This window comes from Gallinula chloropus, assembly GCF_964237585.1.
Source record: "Gallinula chloropus genome assembly, chromosome: 9".
NCBI classification, from domain to species: domain Eukaryota; kingdom Metazoa; phylum Chordata; class Aves; order Gruiformes; family Rallidae; genus Gallinula; species Gallinula chloropus.
In genome coordinates, this window is record NC_140094.1 from 15,954,369 (window position 1) to 15,980,405 (window position 26,037).

The 26,037-nt window shown below is 44.2% G+C and overlaps 1 protein-coding gene across 2 annotated transcripts in view; it reads right to left on the minus strand.

The window, feature by feature from the left end:
- Positions 1-26,037, minus strand: part of IGF1R (insulin like growth factor 1 receptor) — a 176,117-nt gene that overhangs the window by 39,456 nt on the left and 110,624 nt on the right. The window lies entirely within an intron of this gene.

Sequence of the window (26,037 nt, forward strand, 5' to 3'; positions counted from 1 at the left end):
TGTAACAGAATTCTGCCCTATTCCCAAATTCTGGGCCCAGAGAACAAAATACAAAAGGGAGGGGAAAAAACAGGGTGCAGATTCACATGAAAGCATTTCAGCTTGAAAGACACAAAGAGGAGCAGAAGCCCCGGCAGACAAGCTGGCCACTGTTACATCAAAAGAAGTGGCAGCATTATATTTATGTAACAACACCGGCTTGATTACAGTGCTGTATGGCCTTTTCACCATGTGTGCCAGAGGCTCTGTAAACAAACACAGATAGGAAATCTGGTTTGCATTAAGTACCCGTCCTCCACTTTCTAACTCAGTTAAAACACAGGACCAGTAGCAGCGGCATAAACTGAACTTTCAGTAATACGACTACAGCGAGCTCTTGGAGAAGCTTCATGAGACATCTCAACTGTGGGATTTGAGCAAAAAGTATATATCCCAAAGCTGATACCCCAAAATGAACAGGGAAGCAGCAGAGCCCAGCCTGTAGAGAAAGACAATGTTTTAAGAACCTGTAACAGCTCTACAAAGTTCTGCATTGCAATTTCAGTTTGCAACTACAGTGTTGTTTTCATGCAGGACTAAACACCCTCCAAACTTGACCCCCTCCTCTTCCCAGAATGAGATCTAGGCTTTCCAGTAAATTTTTACAATGCTACTGAGCAGAGCACCACAATTATGACATTAAATATTATTGCCCAAAACAACTGTCCACTGCTCTGCAGCAGGATGCAGACATCCTACATCAAATTTTGGTTCTAAGAAGCCGTTTTCTGGCAGCTGTAAGGTAGCGTCCACCTTGAAAAGCACTTGTAAAACTACCATCAGAGAATTCTGCATTTCTTAGCAAAAATGGTTCTATATTGATCTTGCTTCATTCTATTAACTTTTTATTTTAAGCCCTAACTGCCAGCATTCCAAGTTTAAGCATCCAGGTACTGAGCTGGGTTCTCCTTATACAATTAAGGCTACGATTTTGTGGAGGAAATTCAACCTGCATGTCCTGCCCAAGTAACCTGACAGCATTAAGAGTATCTCCCACGTGTTAGCAGGTACTTGCTGAGTATCCTCATCAGAGCAGCTTACAACATCTGACAGTTCTATCACGTACCACGCACACAGCAAGCTCACACTGAAGACAGCTTGGATACACTGAAATGAAGGCAGAAGGTCTACCGTATGAGAAGGTACAACTGAAGTTGCCCAAGAGCTCACCTGTCTTTCCAACTCGAAAAGGAACATTACTTAACCCTGCAAGCCCTTCCTTGCACATCCTGCCATTACAACCCAACAGCACTGCTCTGTACCTGGACACTCATTTTTCTAGAGCAAAACCAGGCAGAAAAGAAGGGGGTAGAAGGGGGAGACTATGAGAACAAGGAGATTTGAGCATGGGGACAGGCAGATGATTCTTGCCCGGGTAGCCAGTTACTTGTAAGAGCAGAAATGCAGAGGAAGTCACTGCTAAACAGAACACTGCTTAACGATGCTGGATATTTTTTTTAAAGGAGAAAACCATACACACTGAACCCTCACACAAAATACACATGCAGGTGCATGTTATTTTTATCAGTGGTCACCTGCTCCAGCGTAGGAGTGAAGCCCGCCCAGATGCCACCTCAGTAAGGCATCGCACATTGCCTCTCACCTTAAGGTATACAGTACTCCTTGCATTTGCCACTACTAACAGATTAAAAGAATTAACAGATTAAAAGAATTTAAAAAAAATAAAAGTCAGCATGTCTTGCTAGCAGATGGACTGCCAAGTGGGTGCCAGAACTCACATTTTGTGTGGTAGCTACATTTCCAGTTCAAAGCCCTCCTAACAAAGTACCACACACGCTGTGCTTCCATAAAGTTCATTACTCCGTATATTAACTACACCATCTTTTTGTTTTCATCAAGACAATTTGCTGCTGTACTTAGTATTCAGAGAAGCATCACAGAAAAAGATCAGTTTTATTTCATTCTCGGGGAAGACTTTTGTACTCCCTTAATGCCTCTGCCATTCACGAACACTCTGCTACATAAATAGGATTCCCTGCGTCTCCTGGTAAATTTGCTGACTCTCGTCTACAGAAATATAACTTGAAGCACAGAGGATACATATGCATTCACATGGAAAAGGCAATCAGTGAAGCCGGTTTTCCAAACTTCAAAGTAGCATTTCTATTGCAACCATTTTATCAAGAAGCCATGAAAGCATTTCAGATAATTTTTTAAAAGCTCAGCACCCTGGCTTTTCTCTCAGCCCTGGGTTTTGCTTGTTCTTGCCAGCACTGGCATAGTTTTCAGCCTGAAGACAATACGAGCATCCTGTTTCTTTGAAGAGATAGAACAAGAACTTTTGTGTGTAAGATATACTATGAACATCTTATCTGCCTTACATTCCGGTTCCCTCAGATATCCCTGTTATAAAAATCTTACTGAACAACACTGGCTGGCCTTCCTATCTCCTGCCCTGCTTTCCCCTCCCAAACTGTGCTACTTTGGCTGCTAAGTTTGTACCAGAACACTTAAGAAGGCAGGTTCCAAAACAGTCCTGCCAAAAAAAACCCTGAAATACACTCGATAAGTTGTTGACTTTAGTCCGCAAGAACATTAGATACAAACATAAGCAAACAGTGGGTTGACATTTGGGGATGGAATTTATCAGCCAGGTACAACAGGGCATTGGATCATAAAGGCTGGAGACTGCATGAAAAAAAAATCCAAACCACCAAACAAATCCTTGATGACAAGCACAAGGGCAAAAGACGCTTAATTGTCATCACATGGAGCTACCAAGATAATGGAAAATTTCAGAGACCTTGGAGGGCAGCCATGGAGGGAGGAAGTCAAAGCAAGACCTGGACAAGGGCAGACCCTTAAGCGGCTTCATGACTTTAATAACGAGATGATGGAGGCTTGACTAGACCAGAGTGTCTATTTACATCTCGGGAGTTAACGTTCTGAATAATCATCAGATCTTGAGAGAAGGACGTTACACAAGTACCAGTAGCCACAGATCATATTTACTGGAGCAAAGCCAACAACAGTAGGGCCTCTGACCACCCATGCTTTACCTTCTCTCTGATTTCTTCAAACAAGAAGTTTTTCTCATCAAAAAGGTTCAGGAGACTTTCCAAATACTATTAAGATACTTCAATCACTCACAAAAAAGGCACGAATATTTCAAGATGCCCACTTGCAAATCAGATTCAGGCCTGACATACAGAAACAAAGTACTTCAAACACAAAGATCTGACAAACAAGGGGAGCACCAACAGAGCCTGCCTCAGAGATTCATTATTCTCTATTAAAACCCCCACGATGCTAAACCGAAATTGTGAACACAAAGCAAGGTTGGGAAATCCTCAAACACAAATCTCCAAAAAGAGCAAGAAACAATCTCTCTGTATTTACAGCAGCTCCTTTTTGGATAGCCTCACGCTAAGGAGGTAGTAATAAGTTCGTCTGACATCTAATACCTCCCACTAACGCTTGCCGCAAACACTCCGCGTTCACACCATGGCTACTGCACAGCTTGGACAGACAAAAGTGTTCTTATCATCTCCAAGACGGTCATGACTTCAGCAAGGCTGAAAGAGAAAAATCAGGTGAATAAACAGTCAGAGGGAGTGAAAACGCAGCCAGAGGAGGAAGACTTCTGGCAAGCGGAGGCACTGGCCTTTGCCAAGGATGGCACCGTGCCAGTCACATGCGGGCGAGCAAAAGGTTGCCAAGTGTGGGATAAATATTTTTTTAAAGATTCTTTCTCTCCTTGTAAAAGGATATTTGATCCTTCCTTTTTTCGTACTGTTTCTGCTTTTTTAGAACATCCTTCATATAAAATGTTTCAGGAAGAAAAGAGGAAGAAAGTCTACTTTTGAGCCGAAACCAGAGGAGGAAGGGAGAGCCTTCTCCTAGCCAACTACTGAAAAAATTAGCTGTCTAAATTTATCCACAACGACAGAAAAAACCCAATAATTTTTGGAATGTTAATCCCTCTACATGACAGAATTTTTAAAATATTGCATTTTAATGGTCTAAACTTTGGTACAGTCTTTCAAACAGCTGACTTCAAACGCTCAAGCAGCCTATACAAGACCTGATTTCTTTTGCCCGGGACACTAGAGAGACTGGAGGGAGACATTACTCAGAAAATCCAGTTCCAATGATTCATGGCTAGAGCTGGAATCAAATAACTACAGAATAAAGGCCGCAGTAAGGAAACACACACATTAAAGGAAAAGCCCACTGCTGTATGGAACTACTTCCTAGCAGTTCGACATAAGAGTTTGGTGAGATTCTGAAATGAATTACCAGATCTCAAAGATTCAGTTCAACACAGCAGGAAGACTCAAAATTGATCACTTCTTTCCTTGAGTATGCACACAATCATGCCCACCCTGAAAATATTTGGGTAGGTCTATACAAACTTATAGCAAGGCGGCAGCATTTAGTCTACAGGCTGCAAGCTACGTCTGACTCGAGATCACTTCACTAGTCATGTGTTTCCATGTTTACATCCTAGTCATTACCAGCCTATTTTTATCTGGCAGACCTTTCCAAGGATCTTGAAGTTATTCTGAAGTTGTTTTGTGAACTCTTTTCTTCCCCCAGTAAAAACCCAGCTGAAGATTTAACTACATCTGGACAGCTTTCACACAAAAGCTCTCCCTTCTTTGTGTTTCAGTTGTCAGTGATGCTGTAAGCCGTATCTCCTCAGCGAAGGAGGTGGTGTGATGACACATCCAGAACTTCTAAACAAGCTCCGAAGATTTGCCCAACCTGACACCACCAACAACTGCTCCATCTTTTACCATATGAAGGGTCAATAAAGAAATCCACTCTTACGTCCACTTCCTCAGGGTTTTATGGCTGAAATACAACACTCCGCTAACTGCCTGTAAAGCTTGTTGAGTAGCAGCTGGATCCAACTGCTCAGCTGGAAGAACCTGTAGATGATTCTAGAGCAAAGGAAGTAGGAGGAAGGAACCAGGTTAGAAGAAAGTCCAACACCACTCAACACTTAGAGACTCTCAGATACTACCAGATGCAGAAAGTTGCATGAAAAAGAGAGAAAAATACTCATCATCCAGTGAAACTAGCACTGTGCTGGAACCTATCATGGTGAGGAACTTCAAGTTTTACAGCTTTGTTCATCAATGTTAGTATTTTCCCTTCCCCTCAGAGCAGTTTTGGTACCTAGAGCATTTCAGCTAAGCACACACACAGAGCTCAGAGGAGCCCTAAGCCCATGGCACAGTTTGTAACCCCTCCAATACACAAATGCTGCAGCACAACAAACTTGTAGCTCTCCTTCCCAGATGAAAACAGATCAGCCTATTAAAAATGGGGATGAAAACAACCCAAAGAATATTTCAGCTGGATACACTGCAGTTTAATGACAACACCACCACCTCTTCTGGCCATCTATCCTTGATTCTCTACCCTGCAAGTTGCTTCAAAACAGGTTCCAGGCTTCCCAGTTGTGATAAGTAACAAGCGTGTGCTAAATCCGTTTTATTTGGAGTGACTAGAGGACTTGGGGACACTATTTGGCACTGTAAAACCTCCCATCCCTTCAGGTTTTCTGCAAGTGAAGCAATCAACCCTGCTAAAAGCTCCAGCAGTGTTACAGCTACTTACATCACACTGAAATTAGAGCAAATGGAAACCCAAGTGAAGAAAACAACTACCTTAAACCACAGTCAACAGGAACTGATAGTACAGTTACTCCATTTGCTGCTAAGTGCGTAATACTAACGGCCAGGAAGGTGCAAATAAACACAACTTATTGACAAACCCAGGCAGCACAAATTGCATTCTCTTTCAAAACAGTTTATGTTGCCCAGCACAACCCAGACTGGCAGCGCTGCAGCTGGCACTGCAGAGGAAGAGGAAAAAAACAAGCCTGTTTTGTCCCTTCCACGCCAGCACCAATTCCATCCATAAACAAACCCAACAGTCACATCCACCAGCACCCATCAGGCTTTCAGGCTGGTGCTGCTCTATCTTCCACACTAAGTAAACAAGTTGGTTGGGAATGTTTTGCCACGAGCACTCCGCTGTTTTAGGATGGTTTCTCTACTGAAAGGGAAGCTCACAAACTCTTCTTCAGTTACAGAATCAGAATCACAGAACATTAGGAGTTGGAAGGGCCCTCAAAAGATCATCTAGTCCAGCCCCGTGCCAGAGCAGGGTCACCTGGACTAAATCCCACAGGAACCCATCCAGGTGGGTTTGAATGTCTCCAGAGAAGGAGACTCCTCAACCTCTCTGGGCAGCCTGTCCAGTCACCCTCAGTCACCTCTCTGTCACCCTCACAGTGACAAAGTTCCTCCTGACATTCCCAAGGAACTTCCTCTGCTCCAGCTTGCACCGCTGCCCCTTGTCCTATTGCTGCCATCCCTGAGAAGAGCCTGGCTCCCTCCTCCTGACTCTCACCCTTTACAGAATCACAGAATCATAGGGGTTGGAAGAGAACTCAAGAGATCAGAGTCCAACCCCCCTGCCAACGCAGGTTCACTAGGACAATAGGAAAGGGTTACACATAAGGAAAGGGTTGCTGCAGAACTGCAAGTTATTTTGCTTTTCACTCCTGATCACAAGCAATGTATTGGGGTTTCACCTGTTCTTCTCAAAGCAACATGCAGCTGCCCATCTCTCAAAATCCTGCCACTGTACAGCAACCAGCTTTTTTATAAGCAGGATTTAATTAGTATACTGCAAGCAAGGAGTGCTGGTCAGTCACCTCCTGGCATAACCCCGGCTGGAGGAAGAATACTCTATCCACATTCCAGATTCATTCTGAAGGAGGAAAACAGTTTGATAACATTATCACATTGGGCTAAATCATGCATTTCTCTTCATGCTGAAGGATAAAGGGGGTTTAATCTTTGGCACATAAAAAAAGTCGGACCCAGTTTGGAGGGATTCAAGTCCTGCTTCGTTTCAGGAATGCCCTTCACATTTATGCATTAAGCCCATCAAAAAGCTTAACCAGATGAAACATAATTCTCTTCTCAGAGGCAGACATCAACACTGCCCCAGCCGAAGGCTAATTACCCTAAAAAGGTGGGGGGGAAGCAAGCTTCAGTAAAACTGATGTCTGCAGTGCGTGTGGCAGGGCAAAACATTTAGAAAGCTTTTGCTCACCCAGTTAGCAACAAATAAGAAAATCTGTTGAGTTTTCATCATCCCTAAGATTTAAACTCAAGGAAACTGCCAGAAAGAGCAAGAACATTCAAGGGAGTTTACTACAGAGCAAATACTTTGCACATCTGCTAGTGAGACAGCCCACTAAACCCAGGATTAAGATCCTAATATTTAGGAACCTGAAGTGAAGAATTACAATGCAAGGGCAAAACAAGACACAAAACCACTGATGGTCTGGAAAGTTACAGGTACCTGGGTGCATTTGTTTTAAATTACAGACTAGCAAACCTGGGAATATGTCATCACTGACGATATTTACTCATCCTATTAGGATCAACATCACTTGAAACAATATTAATGGCAACTATGTTCAAAACAATTAAACAAAGTATTTCCTTCACGACTTCCAGGAATACAAGAGAGTGTAAGCAAATCTGACAGCAACTGAGGGCTGTGCTCTTGGCATCCACAACACACAGAAGCTGAGCTCTTTCCTGGGTTTTAATGGTCATGGAATAATTTTAATAAACATATTACAATGATTTTTTAATAATTCTAAATAATATTTTTCATTCTGTGTTATTTGTGGGTTGGGTTTTTTTCCATTCTAAGTGTGCTGCCAACACTGAGCTGTGTGGTGGGTGGACACGCTGGAGGGAAGGGATGCCATCCAGAGGGACCCTGACAGGCTGGAGAGGTGGGACCGTATGAACCCCATGGAGTCCAACAAGGCCAAGGGCAAGGTCCTGCACATGGGTTGGGGCAATCCCAGGCACAACAGGCTACAATGGTTTCCCTGTTTGCTTGCAGGTTACTAAACAGCTCTGCAGCTAGCAAAGGCTCAGCTAGGTTGCAGAGCCTGATTTGAGAAGCACAGGGATGCTCTGGATCCACAGACACACTGGACATTGCCACGACCCCAAAGGAAGTCCCTGGCAAAGCAATTCACATCCAGCAGCTCTGAATCCCCAGCCAAGCAAGGGACTGAAACACCTGAAATCAGAGGACACTGGGAAAAAATGATGCTGTTCCCATCTCTGCCCCAAGTAGGTGTTTGCTCAGTGTTTCATTCCAAACATTATGTCATCCAGCCTGTACCTTTGTCCACTATCTTTAAAAACATCCTGCGTTAGGAGATAGAGTTACTCCAGCTCTTCCAACACTTTGATAGGAGAAACTGAACAAAGAAAGCCACTCTTTGTATCATGCTGTCCCCCAGAAACTGCAAGCATACGTAATGTGCTCACAGGACAAACACACACACTGCTCCCAGCCACACAGCCCAATACAGAGTTAATAACACTGGGCTAGGCGAGCTGTCTCTGCTTATACACATGCTTTTGAGGAATTCCTATTAGTATGACTGGAAAAAAATAATGACATTGCCTCGGACTTTCTAAATCCTTTCCTGTAGTAAGGATTTGTGATCAGATTAGGGAGCACCAGAGAGATTTATTTATTTAATTAATTTCCTGGTAGGAAGGACGGTCAAGGTGAGCTGCATCGCTGGATCTGACGGGGGCTCCAAGCTGCAGGAGAGCCAGCCCAGCAAGGCTGCCCCAGCCGCTCTGAAGCCAGAGACACCATCCGATGGCACTTAGTAAAGAAAAAGGGGGGAATAGTGTTTTTGATACTGGCACAAAGTAGGAAGCACATGGCTTCCCACTCTGTTTCTGCTCAAGTTTGGCACGTTTGAATTACACTTTTCCCCTCTGGTACCTTTTTTTGTCATCTCAAGTCACATTCACATGAACATATAAATACACAGATCTTTACACACTGTGTATAGCAGATACTTACATGGACGGTCTCAAAAAAGAATATTCTTTTCACACACTAAAAAAATTATACAGAGTTATTTTAAATTCAGAACTGTTTGTATATTCCTTATAAGTTTATAAAACTCTCACTGTCCTCCCATGACTAACGAAACTGGAATTGAGAGAGTAGTCTATATTTATAACTCGTCTGGTTGCTCATGCCTATGGCCCTATTTCCACCCTCCGTTACTGTACACAGAGCTATGTGAGGTATTGTGGGTTCCCAAACTTCACCGATTTCCTAACAAGGCAGGCCTGTGTCCCGGAGGAACAAGCTGGGGGCTGTTTCGTTCGAGCATTGGCCCAACTCAGAGGGAGAGGCCTTGAGCACTGTGGTTTTGGCAGCTCTTCTTGAAACTGGTATTAGAGGCCATTTCTGTGCAATTACATGCCTAATTGGCACTGGATTGCGTATAGATGCTACTGATACATCGTCTACAGCCCAGGCCTGCTTACAGCCCAAACCATACAGCTGCTGCTACACACTTCACCTTACCCTGTTTACTTTAGCAGCGTCTGCAAGCCGAAGCACTTGGCTGAGCAGCTCCGTCAGTCACTACGTTACGGACACATCAGAATTACAGGGCAAATCCAAGCCATTATAGAGTCCCATCACTGGCCTCTCAAAATCAAAAGGAGGCAAAACCCTTAAACTTTACCCAAAACCCTCCCCCACAAGATGACACTGCGTTCAGTGACGCTGTCATGCTCCAGAACTCAAAGGACTGGCACAGAAGGAGACTGTATCAGCTACCTAAATGCAACAGAATGAGGAAGAAGGATGGATTTTGTAGGAATGAGGACTGGGTGACACTCATAATCCATATGAATGTCACAGGGTCTGCCCAAGAACCATGCAACCACACCTCACCTTTAATAATAAAGAAGACCAAAACAAAAACTACTTCATTGTTTTGTAAATCCCATAGAGGAGTCTACTTCATTTTCATGACAGAAGTGCCTTGTAATTGATGGATTGTTAACATATGTCAGGTGCCTGTGTGTCACAGAGTTTATAATTTGCAGACCCTGTATATGTTCAATATTAAAAAATATATTAATACAAAAAAAGAGTAAAAAACCCAACCAGTGGTATATTCATTACAGTACTTGAGCTATAATAAACCATAAAAATCAAGAAACCCACAGCTCTTCCTATGAGGTTTTGCAGAGTTCACAGACAGAAGACGACAAGACGATGCCGGAAGAACACTACCAGGAAAGCAGTGGCCAACCTGGCCAAATTTAACTCAATTGAGAAAGTTTTCCTCCAGCAAAATAAATCTGTCCTTGGAATATTCTAGCTGAGAGAAACGACCTAAATCACTGTGTAAAGCAAAATGATATTTCGAAAGGACAAAAGGGTACAGGTCAACAAAGATGTATCTTGGTTCAGTCAAAACAACTGCTGCTTCAGCAGGGAGCAGCGTAACACGCCGCACCTGAAGACACGGGTACTGGTGATGAAGAAACCTTACCTTAAACCCTCGTGGCACTCGGTGTCTGGTTTGTTTGCATGTTACATATGCTGAGAACAAGTACCAGCACGGGGAGAGCCCCTGAACATGTTTTGCAAACAATTACAACAACCTGAAACAACGCGCCGGGGCTGAAGTCATCTCGGCAAAGGCCCCAGCCGCGTCTGCAAGCCGAGTTCTCATCAGAGGCGCAGAAGGGAAACACCCGCCCGTCCTCGCTCGTCCCGGGGTCACGGGCTTCACTGCAGGTAGGCAGCACTGCTGCTGCATTTGGTTTTCTGTTTATTCAGTCGCTTGCTTTGTTTTGCAATGAAGCTGTGAAGATTAACAGGCAAACCCTGGCAAGTCAGATGGTCAAAGAAAATCATCTGCACTTCTCACCACCTAATGAGTAATGCTACAATTGCTTTATGTCACTTTGCATGCCCAGTGCACAAGGCAAACTTTTATAATCTTCTAAAAACTCCTCCCACTTAAGAAGAAGAAAAATTACCTAATTTATCTCAAGAAGCTGAAGTTCACTTCACTTGGAGGGAAGTATTTAAACATGGAATATATTTCTTCCACCAAAATTAGGCAGGAAAATTATAGAAGGGTCTTTGAAGAACTAAATGCAATTTTAAAATAAAGTTCTATGTTACAGTCATTAAAGCACAGACATTCTTCCACTAAAGCATTCTAATTTGACTGACCCTTTTCTGGAGGTTTTTTTAATTATTGTTTTAATGTTAAAATTCTACTAAGCATTTAATTTATTCTGCAGAGGGCTGGTACTGGATATAGAAGAAGATACAGGTTCCCAAAAGAAACGATTCAGTAATGGAAGTATTTATAACTTCTTCATTCAGAGCATGCAGTCTGCAGACACACTGTAAAGACTTCTCAAAACTCGTTTACTCTAGCATTCATTAGTTTTATAAGACACCTACAAACACCTACAAATTGAAAATTAAATGAATTCTAAGCTTTATTTCTCAATAATACTGCAGTAAACGAGATGGCAATTACCTTTTCTCCCAGTTACAGGTCTCCTTGAGCCAATAACCGCAGGTATCTTTGGTTATAGAGGTCAAACAGGTAAAAGCATGATCACGATTCCCATTTTCAAACTCCTCACGATGCTACGCTGCCTTTTTATTATTCAACAGTGCATCATTCTCCTTTTACTGATCTATTCTGAACGTGCCAGCCATGCCATGTGGGAAGTTCTCTCTATGTGCATTTACAACACACAAGGCAGAGTAAGAAGAAAGTATTTCTGGCTATGCTGGAGTTATCAATATTGTATCATCCCCAGAAAGATTTAACCCTGACATTGAGAAACGTTGTGACAAAGATTATTCATCACCTCTGGTCCTGACACATGGGTCTAACAAAAGGAGCCCAGTGTCTGATTTTGCCACCTGCACGGGGCCAGAGCAGTGTTGCTGTCAGACCACATTCAATCCCAGAAAAGCTTTCCAATTCCATCATTAGAATTGACATCTCTCTCCTAATGTCTACAACTGCAAAATGAAAAAAACAAATGGATCTGTCTCTATTTCATGCAGGGAAGGCCCTGTCTTCTCTGCAGTTACAGGAACCTAAACTTCCACACGTGTTAAATAACATTGTCTGCAATTATAACAAACAGTAGCCTGAACACACTGTTTAAAAAACCCTAATTGTGCTGATTCAAGTGAAATCACACAAATCCAAATTTGCAGACAGAACCTTTGATAAAAAACAAAAGGGAACTACCAAGTAACAGCAGACTGCAGGATTTGTTGAAGGTTATGAAGAAAGAAAGGAGGGGAAAAATAATTAGCATCCCAGGATGTCCCACAGACCACTCCCAAAACTAAAAGCATTAAATTAGATGGGAACAGAATAGCTGATTTTGCCCGCAGTCAAATATGGAGAAGCATCATTTGAATTGCAAATTACAGAGCAACAGATTCTTGCACAAAGTTCAAGGGGGTTTTATGGTTTGTTTTTATGAATTAGGAATGACACGGGGAAAAATTAAGGGGGCTGGGCTAGCTACTACCCTTAATACATATTTCAGCTTAAATATTACTCTGACTCATTTGATGCACTTTATCTAGGCCCCATTTATCTAGGCACCACGGCTTGTTAAAGTGATGACAGAAAGTAAAGCGGCTTCTCAGAGATCATCCCTATGGATGCAGCATCCGCTGGTGGCCACGCTGGCGCGGGAGGATTAACTGCTACAGAAGGATCTCCAAACTGACTAATTACTCCCTCCTCCCTACATCATGTCCTTCCCCACAAGGGAAACTTTTAATCCATTTATACCTTTCCCGGGAAGTGCTTTTCAACCAACAGTTCATTTGACAAACCTTCTGCTTTCCCTTCCCAGGTTCTGAAGAGCTTGTTCCTACTAACAGCAGCGCCTTGGTTCCTACAAACTAAACTTCACAAATGCTCAGCAACAGGAAAATACATACTTCACATTTATACAGCACTTCTTAACCAGCAGTTCTCAAAAGTCTTTACAAAGTGTGAAATCTAATCCAGCGGTTGTTTTCAATGCCCATTTTAAACCAGGAGGCTACAACCACAGTAAAAAATGACAAGTTACTCAAGGTTACAGCAAGGTTTAGGAACAGAATCACAGAACATTAGGAGTTGGAAGGGACCCTCAGGAGCTCATCTAGTCCAACCCCCCTGCTAGTGCGGGTCACCCAGACTAAATCCCACAGGAACGCATTTAGGCAGTTTTGAATGTCTCCAGAGGAGGAGACTCCCCAACCTATCTGGGCAGCCTGTCCTAGGGCTCCGTCACCCTCAAAGAGAAAAAGTTCCTCCTTAGATTCCTGTGGAACTTCCTCTGCTCCAGTTTGCACCCACTGCCCCTTGTCCTATCGCTGCCATCCCTGAGAAGAGCCTGGCTCCATCCTCCTGACTCTCACCCTTTACATATTTATAACCATATTTATAAACAGACGCAGCTGTTTCTCTTGATATGCAAAAGCCCCAACACCACACGACTCTAGTAATTGTCTTTTAAATGGTAACAAGCCCCAAATCACAGACTTCAGCACACAATCACAGAACGCAATTCAAAGGACCTGGGGTTCAAATATTGCCTTGCCAGGCTGTCAGTACATAACAGAGAAGAGACAAGGCAGGCGACAGAATACCTTTTAACAACATATTTTGGATATCAGCTTGTTGAGGGGATATTAAGGGAAAAAACTCAACATCAGTAACCCTACCTTTCCTTGTCTGCAAGTAAAATAACTTTGTAGTATCAGGCTTAGGCCATTTGTCACAAATGCAAAGATACTCTGGTGAAGATTCTACAGACCTCAAAAGATGACAACAAATGTCACCCTCTTTCTTCAGCATAGGAAGAAATGAGGGCTGTCTGACTAAACAGTATGGAGCCAACGGCTTTGCAGGGAGATGTGACAACCCCACAAGTCAGCACAACGTCACTTAACTGTAAGGTATGTAGAACAGAGTCTTGGGATTCTTGTAAGAAAACACAGACAAGATACCTTATCGAAAAGTTTCTATCTTTGACATTTTGACTCAAGAGCTTTTTGGGTTTTGGAGTTTTTTAAGTGGAAGCTAAACGGCTTTACAAATTTATTTCCTTTTTTAAACTACGTTGGTTGTTTTGTCAGAGGTGGTGCCAACTGAGCAAGTTTAGCTGCTTACACCACTGTGTATCTTTGAATTAACTTCATGCCAGTAGTTGTTTTTAAGATAAAACATTGCCAGATTTGGCATTTGAGAACAGAAACGTTACTGTAATTCTGCTGTTCACGCTCACAGGAGAGAGACGGTGGTGGCCACTTCCACTGCAGGATGGACACACACACAGCGTTTGTGGAGCCACTTTCAGACACACACAGCTCCCAGGTATCTCTCAGTCCCACGTTTTTTACCTCAGGTCCGGTATCAATCACGACTGGATTTTCTCAGCCACTAATAGCCCCAGTGTTCGAGCACCCCGTGGTCACTGGTGGATTTAGCTGCCTTACACGACACTAGCTGGGAAGCGACAGAGGGAACCTGGAGTTTATCTGACCTGCCCACAGCTGCACAGCTTGGGACACAGTCCAAACCATCCGCATCCTAACTAGGGAGATTTCTCCAAACTGCTTTTCTTAAGATTAACAAATGTATAAAAATGGTTTAAAAATTATAATTTAGAGAATGACATTACCAGGTCGATGTGTTCCTGAGCATTAAGCACCTCTGAGAAAAGATGACTTTAAAAGCATTTTGCGGTTCTCGGTGCAACGGATAACAAAGAAAGAATAGGCTCAGCACAAACAACTTAATAGCAATGTCTCTGGAAACCAAAATCTCTTTAAATGCAGTCTGAAACCTGCCAACCTAAACTTAAAATAAACTCTACCACTTCAGAAGTCCAGAAGCCCCTTGGCCGGCTTCTCGCTCCCTCAGATTCCGTCCCACTTACACTGCTGTGCACATAGAATCACAGAGTCACAGAATCGTAGGGGTTGGAAGGGACCTCATGAGATCATCGGGTCCAACCCCCTGCCAAAGCAGCTCCCTAGCTCATATTGCACAGGTCGGTGTCCAGATGGGTCTTGAATATCTCCAGAGATGGAGACTCCACCACCTCCCTGGGCAGCCTGTCCCAGGGCTCTGTCACCCTCACTGTGAAAAAGTTCTCCCGCATGTTGGTGCGGAACTTCCTGTGCTCCAATTTGCAGCCATTGCCCCTTGTCCTGTTCTCCACAGCTTTGCTCACATCTGTCTCTTCCTCTAGACAGATGAGGTCAGCATCCTGCTCACACTACCATCTCCTGCCATACATCAGGTGTTCCCCTGCTCCGCCCTTGAACCAGATGTTCTTTCAGGAGCTCATACACCCCACAGTGTCTTCCTTGAGCCCCTAAATCACTTGTCGTGCCTCTTCTCTACACGAGGCTCCAAAAATGCAGCCTCATGAATTATTCCCTGCAAACCACTAATACAATATCATCATGAACATCAACAAGTCTACAGGCCACCTTATGAATAACCAGGGGTTGTAAAGTTGATGCAGGTACACATCTAGTTTCTCTGGTTTAGATCGGGGTTGGCTTGATAAATCAGCGATGCTGACACACATCCAACAAGCTAAAGGATTGCTGAGCTCCCGGATCTAAAGATGAAGACTACAACTAAGTAGTATTTAGCTGTTAGTCTGATCTCATGATCTAAGTTGTTGTCTCAGCTAGCTACTGCAGCATGTATTGTTTTATAGACAGTATCCTACTCATTTATAACATGCACATTGTAAATCAAAAGACTTAACACAGAGAAACTGAGCTGTAACTGCATTTAGAGCTAAATGCTTTCCAAGTCTAATAATTCGCCATCAAGACTTAGCAACGGGTCCAAAGAATCTTCTCCCACCCAGAGCAATGATGCTTCCACTGGGTACATGGTTGGGGGGGGAGCGTGTCTGAGGAATCACAGAATCACAAGGTTGGAATAGACCCTTAAGAACTACACATCAACAGAGAAATCCATTTTTAATAAAGCTTCCACGGGTTAAATGGGGGGAGGAAGGATACATAGAACAAAATTCTTTAAAAGCTCAAGTATATTCATTATTTTATCTGCTCCTTTACATTCTCTCACATGACAGCTCCAGTGTTTGCTCATGCCAGCATATTTTTGCCAAAAAAGAAAAGCAGGCTGCATTGCAAGCACCTGCATTTGGAGAAGCTTCCTACAGCTTCCCCAAAACCCCCCAGCTGAAAAAAAATAAGCTGGAGGGGAAGACAAAAGGAAAAGGGAAAAGAAAGGGGGGGGGGGGGGGGGAAGGGCGCCTTGTGTTGTTTCATTCACCACTCATTCCAAAACATTCAAATCAGCACCAGCTCGGAGGGGAAATCCAATAAGGATAATGCTCTCGCTGTCTATCCCTGCCCGCACGCTGCTCTGCAGGGCTGCGCGGCCACGTGACGGTTTGTTTATGAGTCTGGAGCAGCATCACGAGGCACGTCCCCCGCTGCGCCCCACGGGGACCCGCTCCACAGCGGGGACACCCACCGCCCCCACACCAAAAATCACACCAAGGCAGCAGAGCACAGCAGAGCTTCATCGAAAACATCTTTTGAAAACCCAGCACACGTCCCAGAGCGTACTGAACAGGACAGCACGCTCCCGTGCCGCTAACGCTTCAGCATGGCTTGCCACGCTTCAGCCTTAAAGGGAAGCAGAAGCAGCCATTCAAGGCACAGGGGAAAAAAAAATGCACTTTTAGAAGCACACAAGCACAAAACAAAGCAAAATTTGAAGGCAGATCTTGCCATAACCTCGGTGTGATTCTGCAGGTATAGATTTCTCTCCATAAAAATCAATAGGAGATTATTTTAAGCTGTTTGATTTCGTTACCCTATATCAAATCTCTGCTCTGAATGGAACATCTGAATCAATTCCTAAAGCTCCTACAGGCTACGCTGTCTGTAGGCTTTTGAGGGCCTTTTCTCTACCTCTCTCACCACAAAGACAGCAAGATAAAAACCCCACGCTGGAGGTTACTTGATATCAAGTGAGAACCAGTGGATTTTATTATCTTTGGTTATTTTTGCCAGAGCTGTTTGTAAATGCACACAGGCTCGGTGCATCTGGGCGATGCAAAGCATGTACCTGCGAGGGATGCACTGGTGCCCTTCCTGCCCTTCCTAACGCCCCGCGTGCTCCCCGAAACACACCGCTTTGCTGCCGTGCTGACCCACGACCTAAAATGTCCTATTTCCAGTCGGAAAGAGGAAAACATGTGGAATTACACCCAGACACACGTGCACTGTGAGGTTTTCACACTGAGGCAATGGGGTCTCGCCACACAAAGAACTCGCTGTGGATCACTCCGTGCATTAAAAAAAAGATGGTGCAGTGGAGTTCTGCGCAGTGCTTTGGATTCAGTGAAAACTGAGAACGTGACACACTAAAACAAGTGGCATGGCAAACAGGTTATTGCTGGTATCTGGTTTAGTCAATATATTATAACATGAAAACCCCAGAGTTTCAAATTCTGGGGTTTTTAGATTCTCCCCTCCCCCCAAATTATGTCCCTTTAGTTAAATTGCTGCCTTTGTAATCCAGTCACTGCCTCCCAAGCTCCACGTCTGGAATGGGTACAATCCCACTTGTTTCCCGTTCATAAGATTACCAGCAGGAGGGAGCGAGCGGCACGGCACAGCCTCCCACAAGCACCCCGACCTCTCCAAATCCCCACGGTCACCCCACTTGTAGGAACTCCAAACAAGTCTCCAACCCTGCTTCCTTGCATCACTGTTAAAAATTACTTAGTGAAAAAATGCCAACAATTTGCCCCTCAGGTTCACAGCCTGCTCCAGACACCAGCAGTACTGGCAACTGCTGTTTTGGAGAAAAAAAGAAAACAATTAAGGGGAAAAAAAGTGCAAGTGAAGTATCAGGCTTATAATCTGATAAATAATTGCTGTGAAACTTACTGCTGGTAGTTTCTTTGTTAAATATGGCTATTCTGGATTACGGCAAGACTCCTGTTGTACAGAAGATGGACACTTCTGTTACCTGCCTGGTCAAGTGGTGTAGGCAACACACCACCAGTAACCACACTGTGTATCGGCACATGTCTCGACATTCCGGGGGAGGCAGGACTCCAAGAGAGTGGAGGGGTTTACTTGGGTTTTTGTGTGAAGAGTAAGAAAGTGAAAATGAATGCAAACACCTCCTTTCTTGGCAGCAGGCAGCGCATTGTTAGCATCTCAGCCTGCTAGTCTGAGCGCTGCAGCTGCTGAGAGGAAGAAATAAGCAACATCCCAGCCGAACAGCAAGGCGTTTCCATGGACAAAGGATATAAAGAGAAGAGCTGCAACAGAGATTTCAGTACAGCCACAAGTGAGAGATCCTCAACTCCCCCAGGTTACAGCCACTCTTCGCTTGTTCCTTCCCTTTAAGCTCCTTACTCTAAGTGCTACTAATCAGTCATACGCTACCCACCCCTGGGTTCCCACCCTGTTGTGAGTTGCTACAAAGGCCATCCCACCATCCGTCAGCTCTTTGCTGTTACTCTGCTTTCACTGAAAAAAGATGCAACAAATCTGGGCATCCCAGTGGCAAATTCAGTTTAAGTGCACTGAATAACAATTTACACCAACACTTTTCAGCGCTGAGGATGGGTGGGTGGTGTTGGGTTTGGGTTTTTTTAAGTGACCACAGCAGCACAGGTCCCTGTACAAGCCAGGCAAGCGATGCAGAGCATCAGGCATCATGGCCTCCTGCTCTGGGACAGGAAACCAGGAGACACCCAGATGGAAGCTACTCTAGTACTTCCAAAGTCTGTGTTTGTTTCACTTGGGTTGTCTCATCAACTAGAAATGTAAACATTAGCTGGAAGAAGGATAGGACTATATCCAGTTCTGATGCAGTGAGGAAGTGACAACCTTGAAGACACAGGTCACAGACGGAGCCTTCCCAGAAAGGACTCATTCCCAAATGAAAGCTTGCCAACTCCTGCTCACGCAACCCCAGCCTGCTCAACTCTTCACGTAAGCAGAAGCCCACCAGGGTTGGCTCACAAAATCATCTGTAGGGAACAGCAAACAAAGTGGTGCAGGTATCAACCATGGACAGAGAACTTGGTACCGTGTTTTGCTCCATTTCATATCGTGTAGCCTTGAGTGGTGTAATTTGAGGGGGAAATTATTACAGAATGGAGACCAATTGATAGCATATGCTTATGTTTAAAAGCTTCTTAGGAACCCTCCCTATTGCATTTTTGAAACACTGTGGAGTCTGTGCTGGCCTGCAAGGCAGGAGATCGATTAGTTGTACCAAAGAGTGTATCACCAGGGGTTACGTTTCTCTAAATTTCATGTAACGTGGACAAGCCCAAATGAAATGTATCTTAGACTGATACAAATTCAGTAACACAAGACTGAACTTTTTTTTTTTTAGAAGAAATTTTGTTAAAGCAGAATTTAATTCATGATTGTCAAAAGTGAAAAATCCTTTTGTTTTGAAACAATGATAATTAGGGTAACTGCTTGGTGTAGAGCTGCTCTCCCCTTGAACAGCGTTGAGGGAATGGTGATGGAGGAGCAATTATTTTTACTGATTATTTTGAAAGCTGGAAACACAACCATACACCGTTTGTGCCTCTCCACGATCGATGGTAAGATGGGATACCTTGCATTCAAGCAACACATAGTACATGAAAATCCTTTGTTTTGTGAAAAGAGAAGTCACATACTTGTAATTTTTACTCAGAAGGTAGTTTTGGAGGAAAAAAGTCAGGAGATTAACCTCCCTGATCTCAGACTGCTTGCAAAATTCACTAAGTAGAAATACCAATTGGTACCCTACCCACGTAGATGCTAACTTTCTACAAGTTGAGCCTAATTCCCTACAAGTGATTTATCAGATCCACATTACTCCTCACATTTGCAGGTGACTGCTACAAAATATTTTAGAGCACAAGTCAAAGGGATAAACACTAACATCATTCTTCAGCTTCTATCTAAAGACCTGTCAGGTTTGCTGGCTGATAAATACATGAAGTAACTCTTTGTATCCTCACTGCCCCTCAATGCAGCACCTTTCACTTCTCACAGAAAAACCCTGTATAGAGCCACTCACAAACTCCCACCCTGCCCTACCCATGGCTTGTGTTTGATTAAAAAAACAAACAAACAGTTGAGTACATGGGTCCTAGAAGTGACCATTCTCACAACAGAGGAAGATTTCTCAGTATATGTATCACCGCTGGAATCTGCTGCAAAGTTCCCCTAGAGTATGTCCATCATTTATGTGGAACAATGAAACCCATACAATTCATGTAACAAATAATTCCAGCAGATATTCCATCAAGTTTTTCAAAAACCAAATCCTAGTTATGAACTTCATCTTCACTACAGAAGACAGCTACAAGTGTGAGACAGAAACACCCCTCCCTGTTGTTCCAGCACACTGGGACACAACGGTGGCGAGCTGTAGGGTTTAGTAGCTTGAACAGTCACAGGATAACCAAGGGATTTTTTACAGTCAAAAAATGTTTTATCAATTAGTTTTGGAGGTTAGTTTTGGAGTGCACAAGTAATTTTTCAGGTCAGACGCATCTGTTCTGTTAGGGGACTTCTCTAGCACTGGTTTTCAACGAGTTTTTCTTTAGCCAGAAGATGCTGCTTGTCCCACCTGACCCCAGAACTGAGCACGCAGTAAAATATTTAGGAGATTTGACTGAGCTGGTAACAAGAAGAAAGTGCTGAAAATGAGAGTGTGGAATTAAAACACTGGTAAACTAGGTCAAATTACTAGAGGGGAGAGTACCCTGAAACACAGCAAAAAGTAACTATTGTAATTGTAATTTCCATCTCAGATAATTTAAATGATTAATAGCAGGAGTTAGTAAAAATGAATTAATTCCTGCAACTAATTCAATTTGGTTGTATTTCCTTAGGGTGTCTGGATGTTTAAGCTTAGAACCCAAAGTCCTTTATGCTTTCACTGCAATACTTGGACAGATTTGCATTTTTACAGGTTGGTTGGGGGTTTTTTTTGGCCTAAATCTTTCACAACTGTTCATATCTATCAGCATCTTCCCCGAAACCTCTCTTCTGTCAGGGTCTGCACAAGAGGTACCTCAAGGATCCAGCCACACTCGGTCTGCTGATGCAACTGGAAGTAATCACCACAAATCACCAACAGCACAGGCGCGAGGGTCTGGCTGTGGGGTGTTACACGGATGGGCACACCCAGCAGACGAAGCCACCAGGCCCTGCAGCCTGCCTGGGAGATACAGCAACGTTCCAATCCCATCCAGCACCACCCACACCGGCCACATCCCTGTCACAAAAGGGAACTAGTTTATCGGTGTCTCTGGCACTCAAAGAAATAGATGTAACGTGCAACAAGCCCGGGGAAAGGCCCCGTCCCTGCACAGAGCATGGCAGCTCAGTTCCCTTCACCAGCCTGGGAGGTGAGAGGCAGCCGTTCCCATGCACAGCTCCACTCCACGCATTCCCAGCAGCCCCAACACCAGGAATTCCTGTCCACTACTCCTCCATCACACCCGCTGCAAGCACAGCGTGCTGCTGCAAGGGGGGAAAAGCACAAGGTAAAAGCGCCCACTGATTTTAGCGCGACCGTGCCTTGCTTCCTTCTGCGTGCTCCTCAGACCCAAGGACAACTGCACCCCTGCGGAAAGCCTGCCCCTCGCCTGGGGAAGGGGAGATAGAAGCAACATCACCTGTACCCCCCTCCCACAACACAGCACGGCTCTGGACCTGTGTCTGCCCCAATGTCTTTATTACTGAGTGGAGGAGCTGCCCTCCTCTTCTAGTGCCCCCGCAGCAGCCAGACGGGAGGCAAAGAGGGAAGCACAGGGCTCCCTGCCACACAAAGGAGCTCAGAGCAGCAGACCCTCCCTCGGTCCTCCACCCCTTCCTTCACCTTCCCTCCCCTTCAGTCCTCCAAATCAAACCTTGGCCTTTTATAAAAGGTGGAAATAAAAAAACAACCCAAACCCAAACCAGAACAACCCACCCTATAGCAACCATGTTTTTCCCAACAGGGCAATTAAACCAGCTCGTGCATTAATGAGAAACCAAATTTAGAAGAGGCGCAGCATCCAAATATAGGCTTAAACACACCTCGCTCCTGAAAAGGGTCTCACTGTTTTCTTCCCCGCTGCGAGACACGGGCTGAACTCGTGCTCCCGGGGGCTCTGCTTGCCCCATGCTGCTCCCCAGCACCCCTGCATCCCACCACCCCAATGGCAGCATCCTGCCACCCCACAGGGACCATACCCAAAGCCAGCATCTCACCACCCCCATCGACACCATCCCTCCAGCAGGCCCAGCAGCGAGGTGGTATTTTGGCAGAAACCAATAATCCTGTTCCCCAAGGGAGGATCCCTGGGACAGGCCTGTTTTTCCAGGCAGAAAGTAGTAAACAACCTCCCAAGGGCTGGAGACAGAGGTAAACCCCAAAGATGCCGCGTCCTTGCTCAGGCGAGTGTTATTACAGGACAAAAACAACATGGAGCTTCTCAGGCTGCTCTAAAAAAAGAGCTGCAAGGCAAAAGTTAAGGATGCCACTCCTGTAAGAGAGGAAAAAATAAAAATCCAAGTAATCTGTTTCTCCAGAAGGACTTTAGGAATTTGTTTACAACAAGCTGTGTTCACAAACACTCGGAATTTCAGAAAACAACTTCACTTATTTTTTTATGCAGGTAGATTTTTTATAAAGATCTTTCTCCCTCTTCACCCCCTTTCACAAACAGCATTTGTTTTCTTCTAAGACAAACACCAAAGGGGGAAGAGAAATTACCAATGCACTGAAATCAGCAGCGAGGTTTTTTTTCCTACACAGAAACATTCTAGCAAAACCAATACTTGGTATTTAGCTTGATAACATACAGATGAAGGAAGAACACTCCTAATACAGCTGCCCCACGGGGGAGGATTTTAAAATTTGTTTAAAATACTATCTGACCACATAATGTTGCTATATTCGTGTGATGTCACGCTTGTCGCAAGACAGAAGATGTGCTGCTTAGACTAAGATCTAAGGCAGCTCTAACCAGGATGGGAGGATTAGTTTGGCCTCTTTCAAGAGAATAAATTATTGCTGAAGATGTTTACACAATGCAGCTTCATGAGCCTGAAAGGTTGCTTTCAAAAGAGGCCCGGGCCAAGGCTGGAGGAATGCGAGCGCAGCCCATGTGGGGAGACAGCCCGGCAGGGCAGACCGAAACCCAGCAGCTCAATTTCATCCTCTGTGTTTCCCTTCAGGTGACTATTTTTGGGAGGCACAGAGTTGTGTGTGTGTGTTGGTCCTGGAACTAGCTGGCTTTCAAAACATTCAGATTATTTTATGCACGATGGTCTCCGTAACGTGTTTTAAAAGCAATATGCGTTGTAGGAAATGTTAAAAGAGAAAAAAATAAAAACTCCACCAGCATCAGCCTCCAGCATTGAAGAAATAAAGAAATCTGAAAATCAAATCACCAGTAAAAAACTGCCCTCCTCTATACTACTGCACAACTACACAAAGAAAAAACCAGCCTTGCTGTTGTGAAGTCCCTGGTGACACACCAAGTATCATAAGGCAGCACAGATCTGGCCTCGATTCGTTCCACAAGTGCTCTGAAAGAACGCAGCATTTCCTAATTCCTACCCAGCTGTATGTATGTACCCATCACTACCCTGCCTACACATCACACATCAAGAAACACAAAATTAAATCCAAATTTAAATGAAAGATCATTGACATTTCGCTTCCGTGTTCTCAAAACAGAGAAAAACCAGACTGCACCCTTTCTTAACCCTAAAAATCTGTGTATTAAAAAAGGGGGGGAGAAGGGACCTTGTGCAGGAGGGAAGAAAAGGGTGTTCTGGGATTTGTGGGCAGCTCCTCACTACTGACTCTTTTGTTGCACACAGCACATGGCAGAGACACCGGGATTGTCGGGGTGCTGAGATTCAAAACAGAAGGGCTTACAAAGAGGACCCAAAAAACCCTGCTGTAAAGCATCTCCAGTGTAGGAACAGAGAGCAACCCAGTGCTCACTTTAACGTCTTCCCATTAAATTCCCGATACAGTGAAGACTAAGGAATCTCTGACTGACTTTAATGCAATGAGGGACCTACATTAAACCTCACAGCATTACTCTTAATTGGGAAGAAGCTTCAGGATCTTGTCAAATGGAAGCCCAAGCCCCCAGGCTGCTGCACCCACCCCCAGCTGACGTTTAAACCAGAGAACCTCAACCTGGGATGCACAGGCTCCAGGGGAAATAAAGTCTAAGGGATTTAACAGTGAACAAATCCAAGCTAACTGTCTGTAGGCTTGGGTGCAGTGTACACTTCCACTGGTTTGTGGGAGTTCTGTCTGTTCGTGCTTGGGTTTTTTAAGAAGGGCTGTGCCACAAAGGCAGCTGAAGATGTTCCACATGCAGTACACGGCAACAGCTGCACTGGGGAAGAAAAACAGATGTCAGCATACCTTGTTTCTATACCAAGTAATAAAATATTTATACATCATTCTCCTTTTCTCCCTCTTCCAATTTCCTTTGTTTTCCTGGACATACACAGCCTCTTAAAATTTAAATCTTTCTGCTACTTAAACCGGACTTTCGGTGAGCCTGACAAAGTTTGGTTTACAGTTGGACTTAACGATCCTTAAGGTTTTTTCCAACCTAAATGATTCTGTAATTCAGATATAATCTATGTCTTAGAAATACTGTCCCAAGTCCGCAGGCAGCTCTGCCCCTGCGAGCTCTTGTCTTCATCCGTGGCAGCCAAAGCTACTGTCTGATGTCCTACAGGTTCTTCCATAAGGAAGCTTGGGAAAGCGGTAGGATAATTTCTGAGGGTCAGGCAGAGTCAGACAGGCCAGTCACTGAAGAGGAATGAGACCATATCAAGTAGCAAAAGACCTGTAGAACAGCATTTCCCACATCTACCTCATTATGAGAACAGCAGCAACATACAGCACCTGACTTCATGAGGTGTACCCCTCCATTCTGCACCTCAGCTGAGGTGTGTCGTCCGCCCTCCCCCCCCCCACTGCCTTCCCTCTCCCCTTAAAAGAGGGGAATGGGTGAAGGTGGGTGAGTCTCCTTCTGCAACTTCTAATTTTTTTTAAAAGATTAAACCTCCATCAAGCAAGGGAGTGTTCTGAATTTATGGCTTAAATTTGGAACTCCACAGGCAAATTAGAGGGAAGACATCTCTGATCAACTATGCAATTCTTATCTCCTTTAAACAAAGAAACACCTCCATCAAGCATATGGATCATCAACGTGCTTCTTGGAAGGGACAAGAGAGATTAGGTATCACCAGTTACACAAGCCGCACTTCACAAATCCCATGTCAATTAAAAGATGCTGTGTATTCTGAAACTCCCACACTCCTCATGCCTACACATCTTCTGTAGGCTTTATTGGCAGCAAAAGGAACGGCATTTGGCCCAATAACTGAGAGAACGCTAAAGCTTAATTCAATCCTCTTCCCTGCACTCGGGGTGCAAACAAAACTAACAAACAGAATGAGGCAAAGCTGGCCAAGAAGTTTTTCCAACTATTACTACATCATTTGTACACAACAAATGGTCCAGCATTTTTTATCACGTAGCAGAAATCTGCAGTGCCCAAACCTGCCGGAATACCTCCCCCTTATTCTTACCAGAGCTCTCACCCGAGGGGTGAGCTCACCAGAAGTCCACCCCAGAGGGGACTTTGCAGCTACTGCACACCACTAAAAACCTTTGTTGGAATAGTGGGAAAAGAAAAGAAACGCCATTGTAACACTGTAAACATGCAGGTTGGTCACATCTCCAACACAGACTGGAAGTCTGATCTCTTCAGCTCAAAAAAGATGGAATAAAATGGGAAAGGTACAGGAAAGCATGACAAAGACCCAGAAATATTCATGTACACAAGAAAACAAAGAATTGTCCTCTGTGCTTCAGCCTGAAAGAACAAAGAGAATTCATAATCACAGTTACTGTCACACTAATCGCAAGCAAAATCCTTAAACCTGCCTTGAATTCTTAGGAGTAACTGGACTGTAGTTGCACTTTCCTTCTACCATCCAGAGATACTGTTAGCATACAGAAATCAGTTTTGCTCTTTA